Raw genomic sequence first — 21,394 nt, forward strand, 5'->3', positions numbered from 1 at the left:
GATGGATGGGACAGAAGATAAAAAGTAAATACATCTGGCAATATCTGATGGAGATAGGAGCTGTTAAGTAATAAATCAAGATAAGATCACAGAGGGGAGCTGGGAAAATGAGGGGAAATTTTAAATTAGAAAATTGGAATTGGAGTTCCTATTGTGGCTCAGCGGGTTAAGGACCTGATGTTATCTCTGTGAGGATGCAGGTTCGATCCCTGGCCTTGCTCAGTGGGTTAAGGACCCAGCGTTGCTGCAAGCTGCAGTATAGGTCACAGATGCAGCTCAGATCTGGTGTTGCTGTGGCTGCAGTGCAGGTTTTACCTGCAGCTCCAATGTGACCCCTGGCTTGGAACCTTCCATATGCCTCAGGTGAGGCTAAAAAAAGAAAAAAGGAGATTAGGTCAGACCTCCCTGATGAGGGATTTATCTTGGGAAAAGTGCAAGGAAAAGTGTTCTAGGAGAGGGAACAGCAGAAGTGAAACCTGCATGGAGGGAAAAATGCTGGGGGCTTAGCCTCTGTTTAGCACCAATTTCTAGACTTGATAATGGTGTTCTTGTTTAGGGCATTATGATCACAACCGTTGAGGATCACACTCAGCCAAGGGTCTCAGGCTTTCACATACCTACAGCCTCATACATGTTTGCACATGAATGTGCAGGTGCAGGGGCACAGGTCTCCCCTAAGACTTGGCCTGTCTGACTAGTTGTACTACTGTGGACCAGCCCTGGGATGGAGGGCGGGGCGGGGGGGTGGGGGTAGGGGTCACGCGTGGCCTGGGAACCAGGTGGCCTGCCTGGAATCCCAGCTCTGCTGAGCACCAGCTGTGTGGTCTCAGGTACACTGCTCACTTCCTCTGTGCCTTGATTTCTCATCTGTAAAGTGGGGGTGATCCTAGTGCGTCTCTCCCAGGGCTGTCCCGCGATTAACTGAGTGAGTGTGTGCAAAGCGCTCAGAATGGTGCCTAGTGTGGTCAGCAATCGGCAAGATTTCGCTATTTTTATGATGCACTCCTTGAGTTACCAGGACACTTACTGTATATATTTCAGCAGAGGGGGATTAATAGACTTTAAGGATAGTTTATTTTCACCCTGCTTGAATCCCCCACCTCACCCCCTAAGTGGTCTTCCAGAGTTTAACACTTGAGCGGCAAAGAGTTTACTACAATCTGGGGAAAACTTTAAGTTTCCTGGAAAAAGCCCTGGCATGCTGAGTGGAAACCAGTGCCTGCAGTTTTCTCCTCCTTGCTCGGGCTCTGTCCCGGGCCACACAGCAAACCCACCCGATCTGCCTCCACAGTGCAGTGTATCAAGGGCTTCAGGGTGACTGGCAAGGTCCTGGGTCATCCTTTCTCCAGGCATCACACCCACAGCCTCCCCAGGATCTCCCGAGACGGGGCTTCAGCATCTTCTGTCTCCCGGTGGGCTTCTCTGGACGTGCTCCTGTTGACATCCATGCAGATGACACACAGTGCCCCGGCCGAACTGATTTTGCCAGTGATCTGACCAGGCTGCATAGAGCAGACCAATGACTTTCTTCATTCAAGACCTGACAGTCACCCTAAGGTCACCAAATATCAATGTCAAATGTGTGGCTGCTAAGTCTCCAGATGCTTCTTAAAGATCCCACGGCAATGAGCACATCGAGTTCTTTACAAATGCAGTTTGGGGGGGTCGCTTCTTCATCATTTTCACTTAGTGTCATTGACATTTGAGCCCCAAATTTAAAAATCCAGTTTCCCTGCCAAGTGTTTGAAGCAGTTTATCCTTTGGAACCCTAATTTTGCTAGACAGTGTCATCAGTTACCGACTGCATTGCTAGGTAATGAGAGACACGCACACACCCTGGGTGTTTTCATCCATGTTGTTACTAAAACAGGTAAATCAATAGGCAGGGCTCAGAGCCACGTGTCACACTGGAGTCCTCCTGCCGGGCTGGTGCTCTTCCTTCAAAGGAACGCTTGGGGTGCAGCCTTGCCACCAGTTACTGATCCAAACAACTGTCAGAAGATTCTCTCCACATTTCCCCTTATTTTCCAAAATGCAGGAGTTTCCATTGTGGCTCAGCAGAAATGAATCTGACTAGTATCCATGAGGCTGTAGTTTTGATCCCTGGCTTCGCTCAGTGGATTAAGGATCTGGAGTTGCCATGAGCTGTGGAGTAGGTTGCAGATGCGGCTCGACCTGGCTTGGTTGTGGCTGTGGCTGTGGCGTAGGCCGGCAGCTGCAGCTCTGATTTGACCCCTAGCTTGGGAACTTCCATGTGCTGTGTGTGTGGCCCAAAAAAGACAGAAAAAAATTTAAAAAGCATCATGAAGCCCTCTGTCAAAATCTCACCACAGTCCAGCAGCCACGGGGGCCTCTGGCCACTTGCCAGGTGACAGTGGGGCCTCTTCAGTGGACAAGGGGGATGGCCGAACTGTTGCTGTGGCAGCAGGACCAGGCCCTTCCAATGCACAAGGTAACTTGGCTAAGCATCGCTCGGTGTCCAGGCTCTGGGCAGTGGATCAGGAATTCTGCAACTCAGCGCATCACCGTTCCCCGAGGGCTTGGTGTTAACACAGAGTGCAAGGCCCCAGCCCCAGACTTCTGACTCAGTGGGCCTGGGGCAGGGCCTGGGAATATGTATTTCTCACACGTTCCCGGGTGGTGTCGATGCTGTGAGTCTGTAGGCCATGCTTTGTGAATCAGTCTTAGATGAACTTCTCTTCCTGCCACTCTTAAGATGGAAAGAAGTGAAGATGGGGGTGAATTTGATCTGTTCTACCCACACCTTTGAGACTGCTCAAACAGGAAAACCCCGCAGCAGAGGATGGAGTATGTATGTATGTGTGATTTATTCATTATTTTCTTTTTAAGGGCCGCACTAGTGGCATATGGAAGTTCCAGGCAAGGGGTTGAATCAGAGCTCCAGTGGCCGGCCTACACCCCAGCCATGGCAATGCTGGATCTGAGCTGTACCCTGTTTCTTGTCTGTCCTCACACAGACACGGAGGCCTCTGTCTGCTTGTTTTGTTGTTGCATCCTGAGCTGGGGACAGGGAGGGTCCTCCAAAGGGGACGCTGAATGACTGATGGATTAGCAGATTAATGGCGTAGAAGAGGCGCTGTGAGCAGAAGATGGGGATGGAGACCCACAGATGGTCTCACCTCCAGGCACTTCCTCAGGTGCAGCCCCTTTGGGCCAAGAGGATACGTGGAATCAGGGATTTGAAATCAGTTATCCTAAAACATCCATGGCCACGTGCTTCCCCCAAAGACAATGGGGACCCCAAGGCGCCACGACTGTGTTTCATCCATTCTCTCGGCTTCAAAGCCCCCCCCCCCACATTGCTATATCTCTTGGGTCTCCGGGTGCTGGGATGGGGGCCTCAGACAGGCAGGCACTCGGACCCCCTCCCTCTAGCCTCTGTCAACTAGAGCAGAACCTCTTCTGTTGGATACAAAGGAACCCCCCCCCCAAACCTGGATGGGGTTGGAGAGCCTTCAGGCAGCAAACCTGCTCTGTTCCTACCTTGTCAGACTGGCCGTGAACATGCAATCCCATCGGCTCTGCTACTTACCAGGTAACAACCCCACAATCAGCTCTTGCCTCTGGATCCCATCCCACTTAGTCCTCCCAGCAAGCAGGCTGGGTCCTGTGGCCTGCCTTTTAAAGACTAAGACAGAGGCTGGAAGAAGTTTCGGAGGCCTCCCCAGCATGTTCAGTCATCAAGATGGGTGGAAGGAGGGAACTCGGTGGGGGCGGGGGGAGCCTGACTGCAGAGCCCTCTGACCTGTGTTGGTGCTGGGTGCAGTCAGCTCCCCAGGGAACTTTGGGGAAACCCCATGGGAATGACAGTTCGGCTGTGACTCTGGACTTTCGCACAGGCACTGGTTTCAGGAAGGTGGGCCAGGCCCACAGCCTCCAAACCTGGAGACCTACACTTGGGGGCCTGGCTATGGGCCTGTGGGGGAAACACCAGGGTCCAAGGAGACCTTCCTGCCGCCGCCACCCCCACTGTCATCTTTTCCACTGAGATGCACAGCTTACATCTTTCACACTGAGCCTGGCCAGGGGGCCCAAAGGCACATCTGTGTTTCCCCTTCACGCGCACAATAAAATAAGGGCTCGCCAAGTAGACACCTGTATATACAGTCACCTTCTTGGCCAGACAGATATTTATTTGCTGTTGTATAAATGAGGGAAATTTGCACTCAGCCCTGAACGTTTGGCTACCCCGGGCCATCCTTCCTCCTCCCCAGTGACTTCTTCCCTGAGAACGGCCACAGTCCGTGACACGTCGTCCTGCTCTGCTGGGAGACCTGGGCAGATCTGTTTTGCACCTGTGCTCAGGCCCCGTAAGGTGTTGGGCTGTCAGGGAGAAGCCATACTCTGAGGAGAAATCAGTCTCCCGTGACAGGGAGGAAGTGCTTTAAAGACAGGTGTCCCCATCCTGTCATACATTGTTTTACGAGATGGCCCTTAAACCAGAGCCTGTGTAACATGGCTTGCTTTAAATGGGCTGGCCCATCTCCCTGGGATGAGAGTGGAAAAGATGTAAAAACAAGGCAGGATATAAACCAGGAATGTCAGGTTCTACCCATGTCTCCCCCCGACACCCCAAACACGGAATGAAACACCAGCAGATTCTCCCCCAGCAAACGGTGAATGTCTGACTGTGGGCTGTCCTGACAAAGTTAGGAGAACACCTCAGGAGCATTCCTACTGCAGGTGGGTGATGGCAAATGGTGTTTCAGGATTGCAAGGAAGCTAATCATTTTTTTGATTAGTTACATTTTGAGATCAAAATGTTTTAATCCACTCCTATTTGATCGTAGAATTTGTAGAACAGGTACAAGCAAGGGCATTTTGAGAAAAGGTGATTTTGTCCGGACAGGAAGACATGAAAGTGAGGTGCATGCAAAGAATGGCTTTTGAAGAAGTAGATACAAATGTGGGCCCTGAGGGCACTGCTTGAGGAAGTGAAGTAAAGAGTTAAGTGGTCTTGTGATGGTATTATCTTTCTTTGGTTGTGATCCTCTCCTGGGACTGGGCCTCTTGGACCCTGATTCTTACATGGGTTACAGAGGAAACTCAGGAAGTTGGAGCTGTCCATGTATAACGGTCCTGAGGACGAGAGGGCAGGTCTCCCGAGAAGCCACTGGGGAGTCATGAGCCCCCTAAAGCGCTGAGGTGTCCTTGAAAAGGCCATGTAAACCTGAAAGTGATCTGAGCATGGTCAGTAAATGAGAAGTGGCTGCTGCTCTCACAGCTGCTTATTGGAGCTGGTCTGCACATTGGAGATGCCTGTTGGGATGCAGACTCCTGGCCTGTTACCTGGTCAGCTCTGTCAGGCTCTGCCTTATTAGCGGGTTCCTTGGATCTGTATTTTCCACCCCAGCTTTGAGAGCCAGGCTGTCTATGGAGCAGGGAATTTGGAAATATACAGGAAGATTTGCACTGGGCTCTACCCCATGACCGAGAGCAAGTTCTGCAGCTCAAGTGTCTTGAAATAATAAGTGTAGACCTCACATTGCTCAAGCGAAAACTATTTCTCCTTGTCCTCAATGTCCCTGGAGAAGCCAAGAGCTGTGGATGGAGTCTGTCAGGCCATTTGGGCTTGGGATGGGTCAGAATTGATTTGATTTGCACCTACAGGTCCTCCAATCTGCCAAAGGTAGGCAGAGATTTTTGTTATCCCTATACAGATTTATTAAACTTTCTGTTTCATTTAAGCAGGAGAACCAAAGGTTACTGGATTCAGTTATAATTACATGAGACTTGGGGGAAGAAAAGAATTTTTTAAGTCTTTTTTTCCCCCCTAATTGGGAGATACTCAGTGTCTGTGATAAGCACCAACTCTCAACCAAGGCAGAGCTTTTGCCAAAACCCCGAACACTGCCCTCCAGTGTCTGAACAGGCAAACCCAACTGAAGTGCTTCAGAGCTGGCCTCCAAGCTGCTCCATCCATCCAATCTGCCTGGAATTTCCAGGCCATGAAGTCTCCGCAGAAAGGTTAATCTGTGGCTGCTCCATTGCTTCTGGTCCCCTCTCCTAGGCCGTGCAGGCACATGCCACCAAAATTTGGAGAACCGGTTACTTGATTCATGTGGCATCATTAAGAGAAATCAGGGATGGGCACTACACCCAGCAAGCATGCCCTAGCTTGGTCCACACCTTGCACTGGAGATGAACTCTGGACACGAGGTTTCTAGTGCTTTTGAACTTTGACTAAGCACTAAATGGTGCCGAAAAGCCAACTTGTTAAGAAGTGTAGTGAAATCTCACAAATAGATTTGTACTCAATTTTTAAGAATATCAGCCTGTTGAAAAAAAAAAAATAAGGGTCACAGCAGGCAAGAGGGCGTTCTGCAGTCCATAACAGACGTGAAAAGAAGGTTCAGTTTCCCTCTAAATGTGTTAACATTTGGTTAGAGAGATTCTCTCCTATTATTAGATTCACATTAATATGTTTGTATTATTACTTGCATGCTGTTAGTGAGTTATCATAACTCCAATTAGAATTTATAAGTTTAAAACTTACAGGCAACTTTAGTGTGACCAGGAAAGGGATTTTGTAAACTGTTCTTTGTTCTCCCTTCCCTCCATTCTAACCCCCCCCCCCCCCACACACACACAGAAGGAGTACATGGAGCCACCCATGACGAGTTTCAAAGTTTTCTGGGTTTCTTTACGTTGTATATTTCCTTCCTCCAGGAAATGATAAAGGCAAAAATCTCTCAAAGATTTAAAGACTAGTAGTCCTATTGAGTAACCAATATTATTTTCCCCTCTTTTTAAATTATGTACCTAAATATTCATGTTTCCTAAATTTGGAGACAGAAAATGAGGAAGAAGAAAGTATTCTTATGGCAGAGAATCCAGTGCCGGCTCAAAATACATGCAGTGAGGAACTTTCACAAATCAATCATTCCCTTTAGATTCAGACAGCTGACTGAGTGGACTTCTTGAGGAACTAGCATTTTCTAGAAGTAGGTGAAATTCCCATTTCTCCCTGGGAGGCTTGCTGATAAAACTACTGGAACTAGTGCGCCACCTAATGGTCATATCTCACATTGTGGCTTACTAAGAAAAAGCAAAAGAAAAATTGGAAATTTCCTTTAGCAAATATCCTTTAACTTGAGTCAGGTAAGATTCTCATATAATACTGAAATGTGCTATTTATCCTAAATACCCAATAACTTTTTACTAGACCATCTATCTATATAGTTAGGAAATATCAAATGGATCTGCTCATTTCTATATTTCTTCTTGAGTTATTGGTGTATATTTGAAAGGTCTGAAGCAGAGGCAATAGCATTTCTAACCCTCAAAGCTGTTTTTGCAGGATCGGCCCTCCAAATTCAGGAGCTGTCCTGGGTCATTTCATTCAACATGGACCTGAAATTAACTGAGGTTCAAAGTTAACACCATCATAATTGGAACAAACACAATCTGTGGGTCCTGCAAGATGCACCCAGTAGGATGTAGTGTCACTTCTGGGCTTTTCCTGCCCCAAATGGAAGACACTGGAGAAATCCAAAATAAGTGCCATTCCACAATGTCACTGATCGATGCTTTTCAAAACATCCATGTCTGGAGACACATGGAGAGGCAGAAGGAATGTCCACTTCAAAAGCAACCAAAGAGGCATGACATGGAAATCCTGGTGTGACTGTGCTACGACTGGGGAAAATCACCAAAAAGGACATGATTTGGACAAATGATGACATTTGAAGTTGGGCTTTGGTCTAGATAATGGTACTGTCTCAATGCTGAGTTTGCTTGCTTTGACAGTGAGGCAGTGGGTCATGTAAGAAAAGCTCTCTGGTCACAGGAAACACACACCTTGGCCATACCTACAGCAGTTGAACCAACAGGGCCTTAAGTGTGGAGGTAAGTGTGCTTGAAGCCAAGCTCTTCCCCACTGGCCTGGGGTCCTGCATCTGCGATTCTGCCCCCCCGCTACATCTGGGGATGCCTGGCTGGGCGCAGCTCCTTTGAGCCTTGACTCCTATGCCTGTACAAGGGGAGGTGGACTTTCTTCCACCTGTTCTCCTGGACTTCTCTCCCGGGCATATGCCTCAAAGAGCAAAACGAGCGGTGGTCTTGACGTCTCAATGTCAGGGAAGGACATGTGGGCTCTGCGTGGGGAGAGGGTACGGTTTGGGGGTTTTATCCAAAATTGTCTGGGAATTTTGAGAATCAACGTGTGTGTTTTGCACGGTATGGGGGAGAGCAGTGATCCCTTTCAAATGCAGCAGATAAAACAGCTGTGTGTGCCTGTGTGTCTTCAGATGCACGGTGTGTAGGGAGGGGCAAAGCTTTCCTGATTGCCACCGCCCCCCGCCCCCTTAACACAAGAGTGACTAAGATAAGTCACCAACCCTTTGCTTCCGCCAGTATCAATCCAGTGACAATGTTCCCAGCTTCGGCCCCCAGATACTCTTGGCCAGAGGCCAGCAGGTAACTTAAATTTGTGCTCCAACAGTTGAAGGTGGGTGATCCCAGTAGCTGTCAGCCGAGTTCCTGGCAGCCCTTCCTGTACGTGACATCTTTCCTCCAGACGCGGCCAAATCCTGCGAGTTGTCCCTCTCCGGGCCAAGCCTTCCCGTGTGGAGAGCTCAAGCATTTCCCTACTTCCTGCCACCCCCGGGCCAAGACTGGGGGCTCCTGTGCTCTTATTTTCATAAGGTCCTTCTCTGTTTTTTCACCTATTTCAACAACCTTTAAATCTGTCAGCATCTGCCGTGCCAGTGTGTGGTATGCGGACTTCCAAACGCAGAAGGGATATTTGACTAAAAGATCAATAAATACATTCCCCGCTCCCACTCCAACTGGATTTGTGTAATTGTGTCAGACAAAATTGAGTGTATATGTAAGTGCATGGTGTGTACGTGTGTTGAGAGACCGTTTCCACACACGCTGAAGATGGGTTTGAACTCTTCATGGTCTGATTCATGAGTAATGAGCGGAACTGACACCGAGGAATCAGCATCTCCTACTTGATCGCGAGAAACTGGACTTGGAAAGATTCAGGCGAGGAAGGATCTTCATTGGAAAGGAGCAGAGATTTGCCCTAGCTCTGTCGGCTGAGGGGGGCCTGAAGCAACAGACCCTCGGTACTAACACCGTGTGTGGCACCCAAATGTCATCTACTTAATCCTATTCCCCACTGAAAGGGATCCAGGATCTTTAGAGAAACGGCTGGGACCAGGAGAGGCAAAAAGGAGCCTAGAACATGAGCTAGAAAATGAAGAAGCACTTGGAGAAGGACAAGGCATGTGCTGTGCCCCTCAGCTCAGACGTCTTAACAGACGGGGGCTGAAATCACAGCAACCCATTTCCTCACTGTTCTGTTCAAGATCAAGGTGCCGCCAGGGTTGGTTTCTGGGGAGGTCTGTCCTTGGGCTGCAGATGGGTTGTGTCACATCTGGCCTTTCTTCTGTGCGTGTGTGGAGAGACAGAGACAGTGACACTAGTGTCTCGTGCTCCTCTTGGAAGTCCTATGGGATCAGGGCCCCACCCTTCCCAATTCATTTAATCTCCATTCCCTTCTCTTTTTTTACATTTATTTTTATTATTTTATTACTCAATGAATTTATTACATTTATAGTTGTACAATGATCATTACAATCCAGTTTTATAGGATTTCCAACCCCAGTGCATCCCCCCACCCCCCAAATTGTCTCCTTTGAAGACCATAAGTTTTTCAAAGTCTGTTGAGGCAGTATCTGTTCTGCAAAGAAGTTCATTCTGTCCTTTTTTCAGATTCCACATGTCAGAGAAAGCATTTGATGGTGGTGTCTCATTGTCTGACTGACTTCACTTAGCATGATAATTTCTAGGTCCATCCATGTTGCTAAGAATGCCGGTATTTTGTTCCTTTTAATGGCTGAGTAATATTCCATTGTGTATATGTACCATATCTTCATGATCCACTCCTCTGTCAATGGACATTTAGGTTGCTTCCATGTCTTGACTATTGAAAATAGTGCTGCAATGAACATCAGAGTACATGTGTCTTAAAGGCCCAGAGGGGAACAGGTTTTCCAAAGCACAGATCCTGGAGCAATGGTACCGAGCATGCACAGCAGTGACCTTCACTTCAGGGTCCTTTTCCTTCTGGAGGAAGGTGAACACTTTCCCACTGATACGCAGTCAAAGGTTGTGTAAGACCCTCTGTGTCCAGATCTTACCTCCTGAACCCTCATCTCCTAAGATGGATCTACCTTCTCTTTTCAATAGCCCATGGCTGGCTCTTCATGGATGGCAGACCCCTCCCCTATCCTAAATCCAGCTGGGCTGCACATCTCAGGGGTAGAAACCCCCCAGGGACTTGGCTGGATGGGGTGGCCCTTAATGATCAATCCAGCCGTTATCAAACTCACAGGAATCTCTCTCCTTGACTGGCGTCTGCTAAGAGGGAAACGTGCTGTTACTAACACACATTTGGAGCCCTTCTGGGATGTTCTGAGTTGCCTATGACAGACTGACATGATGCACTGATGGAGGCTACCTGATGGACAGATATTCTAAGGACAGATGGGCCCTAGCATCATTTGTGTGGCTTAATCTGATAATTCCAATGAAAAGACCTTTTCCCACAGAAAGGAGTGGTATCCTTTGCTTAGTTATTTTCAACTAGAGCCTCAAGTACTAAATCCCTCACAAAGATCAGCAGCCTAGGAAAGGTCTGCTTCTGCTAAGCACAGAGTTATCATGATTCCCAAACCTGCTTGTTTGCCACCTTACCTTGATGGACAAAAGAGGTAGACCAGTTGTTCATGTCCATGGAATTTTATGTTTGGGCTCAGTGGTTTATGTTAATTAGACATGGGGCAAAATAAACTCCAAGCCCCTTAAGAGAATGACCTCTCTATTTCACTTGGTTTGCCCCAGCGGTTTGACCCTCCTGAAACTGTTGGCGACTGAAGGAATTAACGAAGGCATGTACCACCAAGACCACAGGGGCCTGAGACCCTATCACAGAACCCAACTCTACAGATAGTCGCTGAAGTAAAGGGTTCTGCTCTTATAGTCCAGTTTTATTTGGCTCAAAATAACCCCCCTCACTCTTAGCCGACAGCTAACAGCTCCCTGCTCACTTTCTCTGTAGGTTAGAGGTTCATCTCTTAGCTGAAATTTCTTAAAGGTTGCTTTGGAGTCACTGCTGGTAGAGACCATTGCCAATGTGAGGCACAAGCCACAACTCAGACAAGAACCAGGAGGTGATGGTGAAGGATGGAGGAAGCAGGACTGGGAGCCTAATAGCAGTTTCCCAAGATCTACTTGGCTGCAGCACTACATTGGGTTCAGACTGGGGTTTCTGAAATATCCAGGAGTGTTTGTTTTGTTTTGTGTTTTCTTAAGTGAGACACTGCAGGGCAGATGGAAGAGCATGGATTTCACAGCCCATGAATTTCAATTGGAAAATCGCTCCCAACGTCATAGCAAACTAGCGAAGTGATCGGAAGATGGCAAGATCTACGCTTAGAAGTCAGGTTCAACAGAAGCAGACTCACTGACAAAGAGAATAGACTTGTGGTTGCCCAGGGGCGGGGGGTGGGGAGGGATGGATGGGAGTTTGGGGTTAATAGATGCAAACTGTTATATACAGAATGGATAAATGAGGTCCTACTGCATAGCCTAGGGAACTAGATTCAATATCCCGTGCTAAAGCATGATGGAAAGAATATGAGGCATTCCCATTGGGGTGCAGTGGAAACAAATCCAACTAGTGACCATGAGGTTGCGGGTTTGATACTGGCCTTGCTCAGCGGGCTAAGGATCTGGCATTGCTGTGAGCTATGGTGTACGTTGCAGAAGGATCCCAGGTTGCTATGGCTGTGGTGTAGGCCAGTAGTTATAGCTCTGATTAGACCCCTAGCCTGGTAACCTCCATATGCTGCAGGTGTGGCCCTAAAAGGCAAAAGAAAAAAAAGAAAAGAATATGAAAAAGAATGTATACATGTATAACTGAGCCACTTTGCTGTATAGCAGAGATTAACACAACACTGTAACTCAACTAGACTACAATTAAACAAATAAAAATGAAAAAATAGATTTCCAATTCAACTACTTAAATTACCTCATGAGCCCTGGCATGTTTCTCAACTTTTCCAATTCTCAGCTCCCTCATCTGTAAAGTGGAAGCAAATACTTGTTGGGTTGTAACCTCCCCAAAGGCTTAGTGGCCAGGATCTGACACACGGCAAGTTTAACCACGTGAGGATCATCTAACTTTCTTGACCCTCATTGACCATCCTCCTCCTCTGGGCAATGCTGGGGACAACCTCAAAATGCTTACAAGGGGGGCTGGCACCTGGTGACCCTGGAGGAAAATTTACTATTAGTAACCTTAGTGCTAATAGTGTTATTAACGTCATTTCTATTAAATTAAATACTTGTTCATACGAGTCTGATTACTCGTTTTAGCAAAAAGTTTTAATAATATTAGCTTTAATAATCAAGAAAGTGTGAGTAAGGAGTTCCTGTTGTGGCTCAGCGGTTAACGAACCTGACTAGCATCCATGAGGATGCGGGTTCAATCCCTAGCCTCGCTCAGTGGGTTAAGGATCCGGTGTTGCTGTGAGCTGTGGTGTATGTCCCAGAGGCAGCTCAGATCAGGCATGTGGTGGAGGCCGGCAGCTGAAGCTCTGATTCAATCCCGAGCCTGGGAATCTCCATATGCTGCAACTGCAGCCTTAAAAAGCAAAAGAAAAAAAAGAAAAAAGTGTGAATAGGAGAGAAGATGCCTCAAGCCTTAGACCTGGTCCATAAAAGTGACGAATGGAGACATATTTCATTGTTTTGCATTTTTCAGATCAAACAGAAGTTTCCCTCCTCCTCCTTTTCCCTCTTCTGCCCTTTCGAGGCCACTAACCTCCCATTTTCAGATTGATTAAAAAAGCAAGCCACCTCGCCACTGCCTGCCCTCATTCCTCAGCTGAAGTGATTTCAGTTTCCTCTGAAATATGAGATTTTTTTCCCTGGTTCGTATTTACTATGCACAGATGCAGAAGGAGAATTACTCAAGTTTTGCAATAAAAATAAGCGTGGCTTTGCGAGCACCTGCTTTCCGCTGTTTAATAATGCCAAGCTGCCTTCTTCTATGTGCTTCTGTTTACTCTTCAGCAAATTATTTTTGTTCTCAGTTGACAAAGATAAATGATGGGATTAATATATATTGAAGAAGTCTCTGTGAACAGTCTGCCGGCCCAGAGGAAGGGTGGGTATTATTTCCCTCAGGTAAGGCAACACAGCAAACTGGATTAAGAGTAATTTGCTGTGAGGCTTATAGTTGATCACGATCCATTAGTGGTACACCATTTATGAAAATTGCTTTTTCTTAAATAAAAATTAGAACGACTTTCATTACCTTGTCAGAACTGAGCCCAGCCAACTGCCTTCCCCCAAGGGAAAACAAAACACCAGTGACAAGGTTTAGATTTTTGATTTTAACCTCAAAGCAATTTCCAAACTGTTGAAAGTAACAGTGAAAAAAAAAATGCGTGGCAAAAAATTTAGTCTCTAAGGCGCAGGGACAGGGTTGTACAATTAGAAGTGAAAACTAGAAAAGAAAATATTTGTGAGAACACAGAGCAGAGTGACTCCAGTGTTCGTATCTTTGGATGACAGTATGTAGAGTTATCCAAATCCATGTGATTTAAGTAGGGATCGTAGCAAAAGACATTAAGACGTCCAACTTCACGGTATTTGTGTTTCAATATTACAGAATCTTTTTTGAGTTATAAAAGTAGAATTTGTGGCCAATGTATTTCAAATTTCCTCTAAACATCTCCCTAATCCTGATATCTCCAGCGTCAAGCCCAGAGACTCACAACTGCTCTGATGTGTAGTAAACCCTTATTTGTGTCCTCTGCTACCCAATGATAGAACTTTTTCCCTTTGTTAGGAATGTATTCATGTATTGCTGTGCCTAAAATAAATGTTAAGACTTTCTAACATGTGGCAAGTTTTAAAAATGCAAAGGCGCTGGTTACTTATGACTAAGACTGGACATTTTTTTCCCTTCCCTTTTTGGCGCCTGGGAATGAAAGTTTGACTCGTGTGCATTGCCAATTCACATCTTAGGGTGGGAGTTGCCATCAGGCTGACGCCACCTTCAAAGAGAAACAGAGAGAATGTAGGGGACCAGCCACGCCCCCACGATGTCCTCACACCAACCCCGGCTTTGCCAAGATCAAAGAGAGACAGCTGTGGGTTTGGTACGAGCTGATGTCGTGCGTGGCTACAAAGTCACGGATCTCCTACGGGAGAAATGGGGTGTGGATCACATGCATGATTCAGAAATGAGAAAGGAAGACTTGTGTGTTAACTGGGTGAGGTTCGAATAATACATGTTTCTGCCCAAGTGAAGCAACAGGGACTTCTCTTGAAATGAGAAAAGCTACCAACCAGAGGCATTTTTGAAACAGAGATGCTGGAGCTCTCATTAGCCATGCACCTTGATGGGCTACCATGGGCCAAGCATGACTCAGAGGGTCCCGTGGTTGAGCAGATGGTGTGGATTTGCAAGAGCAACTTAGGGATGATGAAGGGGTCCCTCAGGCAGTGTCTGGCTCCTGCCTTGGCATTTGTCCAGCTCAGGGACACATAAAGCCCAGAGGTCACCAACCAAGCACAGAAACACAGACTGCGTGAGGGACGCACCAACAGAGAAGCTGGATGGGAAGAGCTGGCAGAGCATAAACCCTGCAAAATTTGGCTTTATTGATTCTGTAACTTTTTTTTGGCTGTGCCCGTGGCATATGGAAGTGCCCAAGTAAAGGATCAAACCTGCGTCATAGCAGTGACCCAGGCTGATGCAATGACATCTCCAGAACCTTAACCAGCTGCAAAACAAGGGAACTCCCAATTCTGTAACTTTTATGGCAACCGAAGGAACAAGGCTTTGGGAAGAGTCCCTAGAACATCACAGCAGGATGAATTCCACAGACGCCAACAGGTTCTCGGTCTCCTCAAACCCAATGGTCCACAGCTGAATTTTCCAAAGCTGTCCTGAGGGATTTGCTCAATGCCCACGTGAGCCAGAAACCATCATGACCGCTGGAGGCTGACAGCTGACTGATAATATAACCCATGATCAATCAGGCAGGTGGCAACTCTCACACCCACACTGTCCCCTTCTCCCCAAAGGTGCAAAAAGCCGCCATTCAGTGCTACACCTACACAACAGCTCAGGGTGGGCTGGAAAGGAAGAGCAGAGACTTGAGAGTGGTTCTCTCTACTAAGCTTTCACAAGCAAACAAGACAGGAACCACAGCCATAAAACCAATTCAGGTCTTCCAACCAAGAAACTGGGAGTCCTCTGGTGTGCTTACCCGTGAAAGCAGGATTCTCAACAGTAAAAAATGAGATTCATGGTGGAGATCAGTTTCCTTCCAGGCCCTGGAATTCCTAGGACTGTCCCTCAGTGGCCAACATGGTTGTAGAAACATGGGTTACCTGGGAACACCTTTGTTATCACTACCTTTTAAATGTCAGGGTTGCATTTCATGTGAAAATTGCCTCCAGGAGCCCTATAAATATTAGTGGCAAGAATGAATGATTGGAGTTCCCACTATGGTGTAAGGAATCGGAGGTGTCTCTGGAGCACTGGGACGTAGGTTCGATCCCCAGTCCTCAGCAAAATGGGTTAAGGTTTTTGGCATTGCTGCAGCTGTGGCTCTGATCTGATCCCTGGTCCCAGAACTCCATATGCCACAGAGCGGCCAAAAAAAAAAAAAAAGAGTGACTAGTCACACCATCCTCTGCCTTGGGGTTCACAACAACAAGATTAGGGGGACATGATCAAAAGGGACCCCCAAAACAACCCATTAAAGGGTGAGAGAAGAATGTGCCCAGACCATCAGAGGTCAGGGCCTTAATTACAGAGGAAGGAACCACTTTTAAAAATCCCTTTGCCAGGATACCTTGAGAAGCAGAGTTTGAATTTCTCATAGTTCAAGTCATCTCCACCATTGCCTTTAATATTTTCCACATAAAATAAAAATATGTACCAATAAGTACTCTGAACACACTAAATACACCAAAAATAATTTTGCTCTGGACAGAGACATTTCCAATTGCCAACAAATTTTTCCTTTCTTTCTTTCCTTCCTTCCTTCCTTTTTTTTTTTTTTTTTTTTTTTTTTTTGCTTTTTAGGGCCGCATCTGAGGCATATGGGTGTTCCCAGGTTAGGAATCAAATCAGAGCTATTGCTGCCGGCCTACGCCACAGCCACAGCAACGTGAGATCTGAGCTGCATGTGCAAACTTCACCACAGCTCATGGCAACGTTGGATCCCTGATCCACTGAGCAAGGCTAGGGATCGAACCTGCATCCTCATGAATACTAGCTGGACTCATTTCCACTTTGCCACAATGGGAACTCCCAATAGTAACAACATTTTTTTTGGGGGGGGGGGATTCATCTCCTAAGGCAAAAGAAGTAAAATCAAAAATAAACAAATGGGACCTAATTAAACTTAAAAGTTTTTACACAGTGAAGGAAATCATCAACATATTGAAAAGACAACCTACTGAATGGGAGAAAATATGTGCAAATGATATGACTGGTAAGGGGTTAACATCCAAAATATATAAATGGCTCATACAACTCAATATTTTAAAAACTAACTTAAAAAATAAGCAGACGATTTGAACAGACATTTTCCCAAAGAATACATACAGATGGCCAACAGGCCCATGAAAAGATGCTCAACATCCATAATTACTAGAGAAATGAAAATCAAAGCCATAATGAGATATAATTTCACACTTGCCAAAATGGCCATCGTCAAAAGGTCTATGAATAACAAATGTTGGTGAGGATGTGGGGAAAAGGGAACCCTCCTACTCTGCTGGTAGGAGTGTAAATTGGTGCAGCACTATGGAAAACAGTATGGAGACTGCTCATAAAACTAAAAATTGAGCTACTATATGATCCAACAATTTCACTCCTAGGCATCTATCTGGAAAAAATAAAAACACTCATTCAAAAAGATACACGCACCCCAATATTCTGTAAATAGTGCTCTGTCCAGCAGCACTATTTACAATAGCCAAGATATGGAAGCAACCCAGTGGCCATTAATGGAGGATTGGTTTAAGAAGATGTGGTGCATATATACGTGGAATATAATGGAGTATTACTCAGCCACAAAAAAGAATGAAATTCTGCCCTTTGCAGCATTGCGGATGGATCTAGAGAATGTAATGCTTAGTGAAATAAGCAGAGAAAGACAAATACTGTATGTTATCACTTGCATGTGGAATCTAAACATAATACAAACAAACTGTATATAGCAAAACAGAAAAAGACTCACAGATACAGAAAACAGACTAGTGGTTACCAATGAGGATAGGGAAGGGGGAGGAGCAAGTTATGGGCTGGGGATTAAAGGTTACAAACCACTATATATAAAATAGATAGGCAACAAGGATATACTGTACAGCACAGGGAAATACAGCCAATAATTTTCATAATTTTAAATGTAGTAAAGTCTATAAAAATATTGCATCACTAGGTTGTACAACTGAAAGTAATATAATATTATAAAATAATTATATTTTTGTAATATTCCATTATATATATATACATATATATCACAGCTGATTCATTTCCGCTGAGCCATGAACGGAACTCCTAAATCAATTATCTTTCAATAAAAAGTGAAAATAAAGTATGTTGTTCCTGCATTTTGCTTAAAAAGGTACAGCATTTAAAAAGTAAAGTATGCTCTTTATGCCTTCCTGCACTTTCTTTTGGTTCTTGTCCCCCTTTTCAAGGACTGCCCTTTCTCCAGCCCCCTGTCCCCCAGAGCTGACCCCTCTCCTTTCTCTGGTTTGATTTTGGGGGGACACAGAGCTGAACTGTATCCTCTGTCTGTCCCGTATCCTCTTGGTGCACATGGACCGGGGTCCTGTCCCCAGCACCTCCCAGCACCTGCAGACTAAAGTGAGCTTGTTCTTACTACAGTGTGCAAGACTGTATCGAGTGTGTGTTATGATACTGAACATAGTTTAAGGCTTACAGTCTTAATTTTTTAAGTGCTTTCATATATTGAAATCCATAGCTGTTGTCTTGCCAAACCCGCATCCCTCCTTCTGGTGAAAGAACTCCCTTCATCCTTTAGGGCAAGGCTTGTGGCTTGACTGGGCTGGCTCGTAAGCACCCCACCCAGGCCTGGTCACAGGCAGTCCATGGTCAGGGGTCTTCCACCGAGAGAGAATTTGTTTCCTGGTAGCTGAGCAGGAAAATCAAGGCTCAGGCTATTGGGATTCACTTTTCCTACAACTTGGAAGAAACTGCCCAGTGAATTCCACGGGGAAAGCAGATGGAACAGTGTGGGGAGAGCCTGGGTCACTGGGCTGCTGGTCCTTCCATGCCTGCAATTTCTCTGTAGGTGAGCCAGTAGATTCCATTTCCTGCTCCAGCAGATTTGTTGTTGTTGTTGTTTGTTTGTCTTTTAGGCTGCACCTGAGGCATATGGAGGTTCCCAGGCTAGGGGTCCAATCGGAGCTAAAGCTGCCGGACTATGCCAGAGCCATAGCAACCTCAGATCCAGGCTGCATCTGCAGCTTACACCACAGCTCATGGCAACACAGATCCTTAACCCACTGAGCGAGGCCAGGAATCAAACCCTTAACCTCATGGTTCCTAGTCAGATTCATTTCTGCTGTGCCATGGTGGGAATATTGCTCTAGAAATTTTTTTTTTTTTTTTTTTTTTTTTGTCTTTTCTAGGGCCGCACCTGCGGCATATGGAGGTTCCCAGGTTAGGGGTCTAATTGGAGCTATAGCCATCGGCCTAGGTCAGAGCCACAGCGACGCAGGACTCAAGCCACATCTGCAACCTACACCACAGGTCACGGCAACACCGGATCCCCAACCCACCGAGCGAGGCCAGGGATTGAACCTGCAACCTCATGGTTCCTAGTCAGATTTGTTAACCATTGAGCCATGATGGGAACTCCTGCTCCAACAAATATAAATTTTCCTTCCCTTCCAACTGAAAGAGTTCTAATTAATACCTAATTTGGAAGCTATTTATTAAGCTCCTACTCTGTCCCACATTCATAGTCCTAGATGTTCTGGTTCAAGAATCACTTCATTTCTGTTATCTTTTATTTTTTAACAGCGCTTTGAAGATCACCCACCTGAGCCTGTGGGAGTAATTCTCTCCATTCCACAGAGGAGGAAACTGAGGCTCAGAGCAATTTCCTTGCTTGCCTTCTTCCCTCCCTGCTGTTCCCCATCACTCTCCCCTCCCCCACCCTCCTCCCCACCACGGCCTCCTGTGTCCCTGTCCTTTCTAGGCACTTATGATTGGCAGCTTAAAAAGAGGATGCTGGATTTAGACTCAGGGTTTATGGTTCCCAGTCCTGCCTCCTTACAAATATATACGACCTGCATCGAGGTGTTTAATCTCCCCTAGCCTCAGTTTCTCTGCCAGTAAAAAGGGGAGAATTCCTCCTCAAATGCTCAGTGCCTGTCCCCCACATCAACTTGTGGCCCATCCAGGTTGCTTTTTGCTTTGAAAGAGGTTTTTCTAAGCATAGCTAAATGCCCTGGTCCCAACATCATCCCTGCCTGACTTCTGCTGATCTTGGACCAGTGATGTGTCCTCAGAGACCTGGATTCTCCTCTTGTCCTACACTGGCCATGAAGGCAAAGTGGCCTCACTGCTCATCCTGTGTCTCCACTGGCAAGAGCTTGTTAGAAATGCACAGTCTCAGGCTCTCAGGACTCCTGAGCCCCAGCCCTCACTTTAACTGGACCCATGATGGGGGTGTCTGCACTGGAGGTGAGATCTGCATAGACGCTTTTTCCCCCCATCAGCTCCCAGAAGCCTCTGTCTCCCCACGGCTGCACCCACCCTCCATCCCGCCAACCCTGTACAACTATCAGTTTGCCCACAGGCCCCTCCTCCAGGAAGTCCGCCCCACCCTGGCCCGGTCCCTTTCGGGGCCAGGGCTCACAGTCCCTGGCCCCTGGGGTGGCTTATGCATCTCCAGCGACACAGCAGACCTGTGGTGAGTGATCGTCAGGGTGAGTTCAGAAGCCCTGGTGACTGGCCCTTGCCTTCCTTACATGACACGGGCTTCCACGTCCCAGGTGCTCAGGACGTGTGCGTGGAACAAACTCATGATGATTAACGAGTGGACAGGGCCGTGAATAGATGTCACTGTCCTATCCATAAAGATGCCGAACAAGGAGGAAAGGAGTGCATTTCCACATGTGCCCCGTAAGGGGCGTGCGTTTCTTGTGCATGTGTCAGGCCCGCTTCCCGCCCACCTCACAGACGATCCTCTTCCATCAGCTCGTCCTCCTCTGTCCTCCGTCATCCTGGGAGGCCACAGCCTCATCTGCCCACATCACTGAGCTGGAGTCCTGCGTGGAGCCGAAGCAGGGCCAGGTGCGGTGCACCTCGCATCCCTGGGGCAAGGGACCACAGAGGCATCAGGACCCGTCACAGTGTGGCAGAGTGCAGGGTGGGGTGAAGAAGTGCCCTGTGACCCCCTCCCCATCTGCCTGTGATTGGATTCGAACCCACACTCACTACACACATCACATGTCAGCAGATCTGTAGGAAATGGTATTTTCTGGAACCAAACTGTAGCTTTGCAAAAGGCTTTTCTCATATCTGGAGACAATGGTTTAGGGGTGGCCTCTGTTCTGACCTGACCTGACACTTGGGCACCGGGTGGGCCCCTGACAGCCAGGTGTAGCCCTCCTCCCCCACCCAGGTGTGCTTAGAGGGCTGAGGGGTCAGACTGGGAAGCACTGCACACGGGGGGCCTTCCAGACACCTCTGTGGATAAACCTGCTGGCATTTTCCTAACTAAAGTCATAATCAAATGAATTTCAACCCTACCCCCACCCCTACCTCAAAAGAGGTCACGTGCTGGGTGGGAGGGGGGTGGGGGGCGGAAGTGGGTACTGAGGGTTCATTTGGTAAATGGTCTAGCAATTGGTTCTTCCCCAGGCACTGGGTACTGGTTACCCCCTTGGGCCCAATATCAGTGCCCCCTAACCCTGTTTGGGTGTTAGCATCATCTGAAGAACATGCAAAAGCCAGTGCCCACCTAAGACCCCCATTCAGCAGCTCTGGGGCATGGCCAGGACCTGGTATATTCTAAGCATCCCAAATGCTGTGAATTGACACACACCATCACCAACCTGTGCTCTTGTATTTCCAGAATCTGGTGGGAAGAGGCTAAGGGAAGAGGGGACTGAGGCCCAGAAAGGTTAAGTCGCTCACCAGACCTCACACAGCTTAACTAGTTCCTGAGCCAGGACTGGCCCCTGAGAGGCAGGACCCTCACCCAGCTGCCTGAGGTGGGCTCCCTCTGCTGCTTTCTCTCCCTTTTCCCACTGTTGACATCTGGGGACACCTTTGGGTCTGGTGCAG

The 21,394-nt window shown here is 47.2% G+C and overlaps 1 long non-coding RNA gene across 2 annotated transcripts in view; it reads right to left on the minus strand.

Moving 5' to 3' along the window:
• Nucleotides 1–4,123: 4,123 nt before the first annotated feature.
• Nucleotides 4,124–21,394, minus strand: part of LOC146395225 (uncharacterized) — a 52,097-nt gene continuing 34,826 nt past the window's right edge. The window contains exon 3 of one of the 2 annotated variants that reach the window (XR_014832699.1): nt 4,124–6,296. This is a non-coding gene — a long non-coding RNA (uncharacterized LOC146395225). The remainder of the gene's footprint in view (nt 6,297–21,394) is intronic. The other variant, XR_014832701.1, reaches the window with a different exon arrangement.

This window comes from Sus scrofa, chromosome 17 (genome assembly GCF_054392235.1).
Source record: "Sus scrofa isolate SSC_HxYL_T2T_F1_AM1 chromosome 17, Sscrofa_HxYL_maternal_Yorkshire_Landrace_v2.0, whole genome shotgun sequence".
Taxonomy (NCBI): Eukaryota; Metazoa; Chordata; class Mammalia; order Artiodactyla; family Suidae; genus Sus; species Sus scrofa.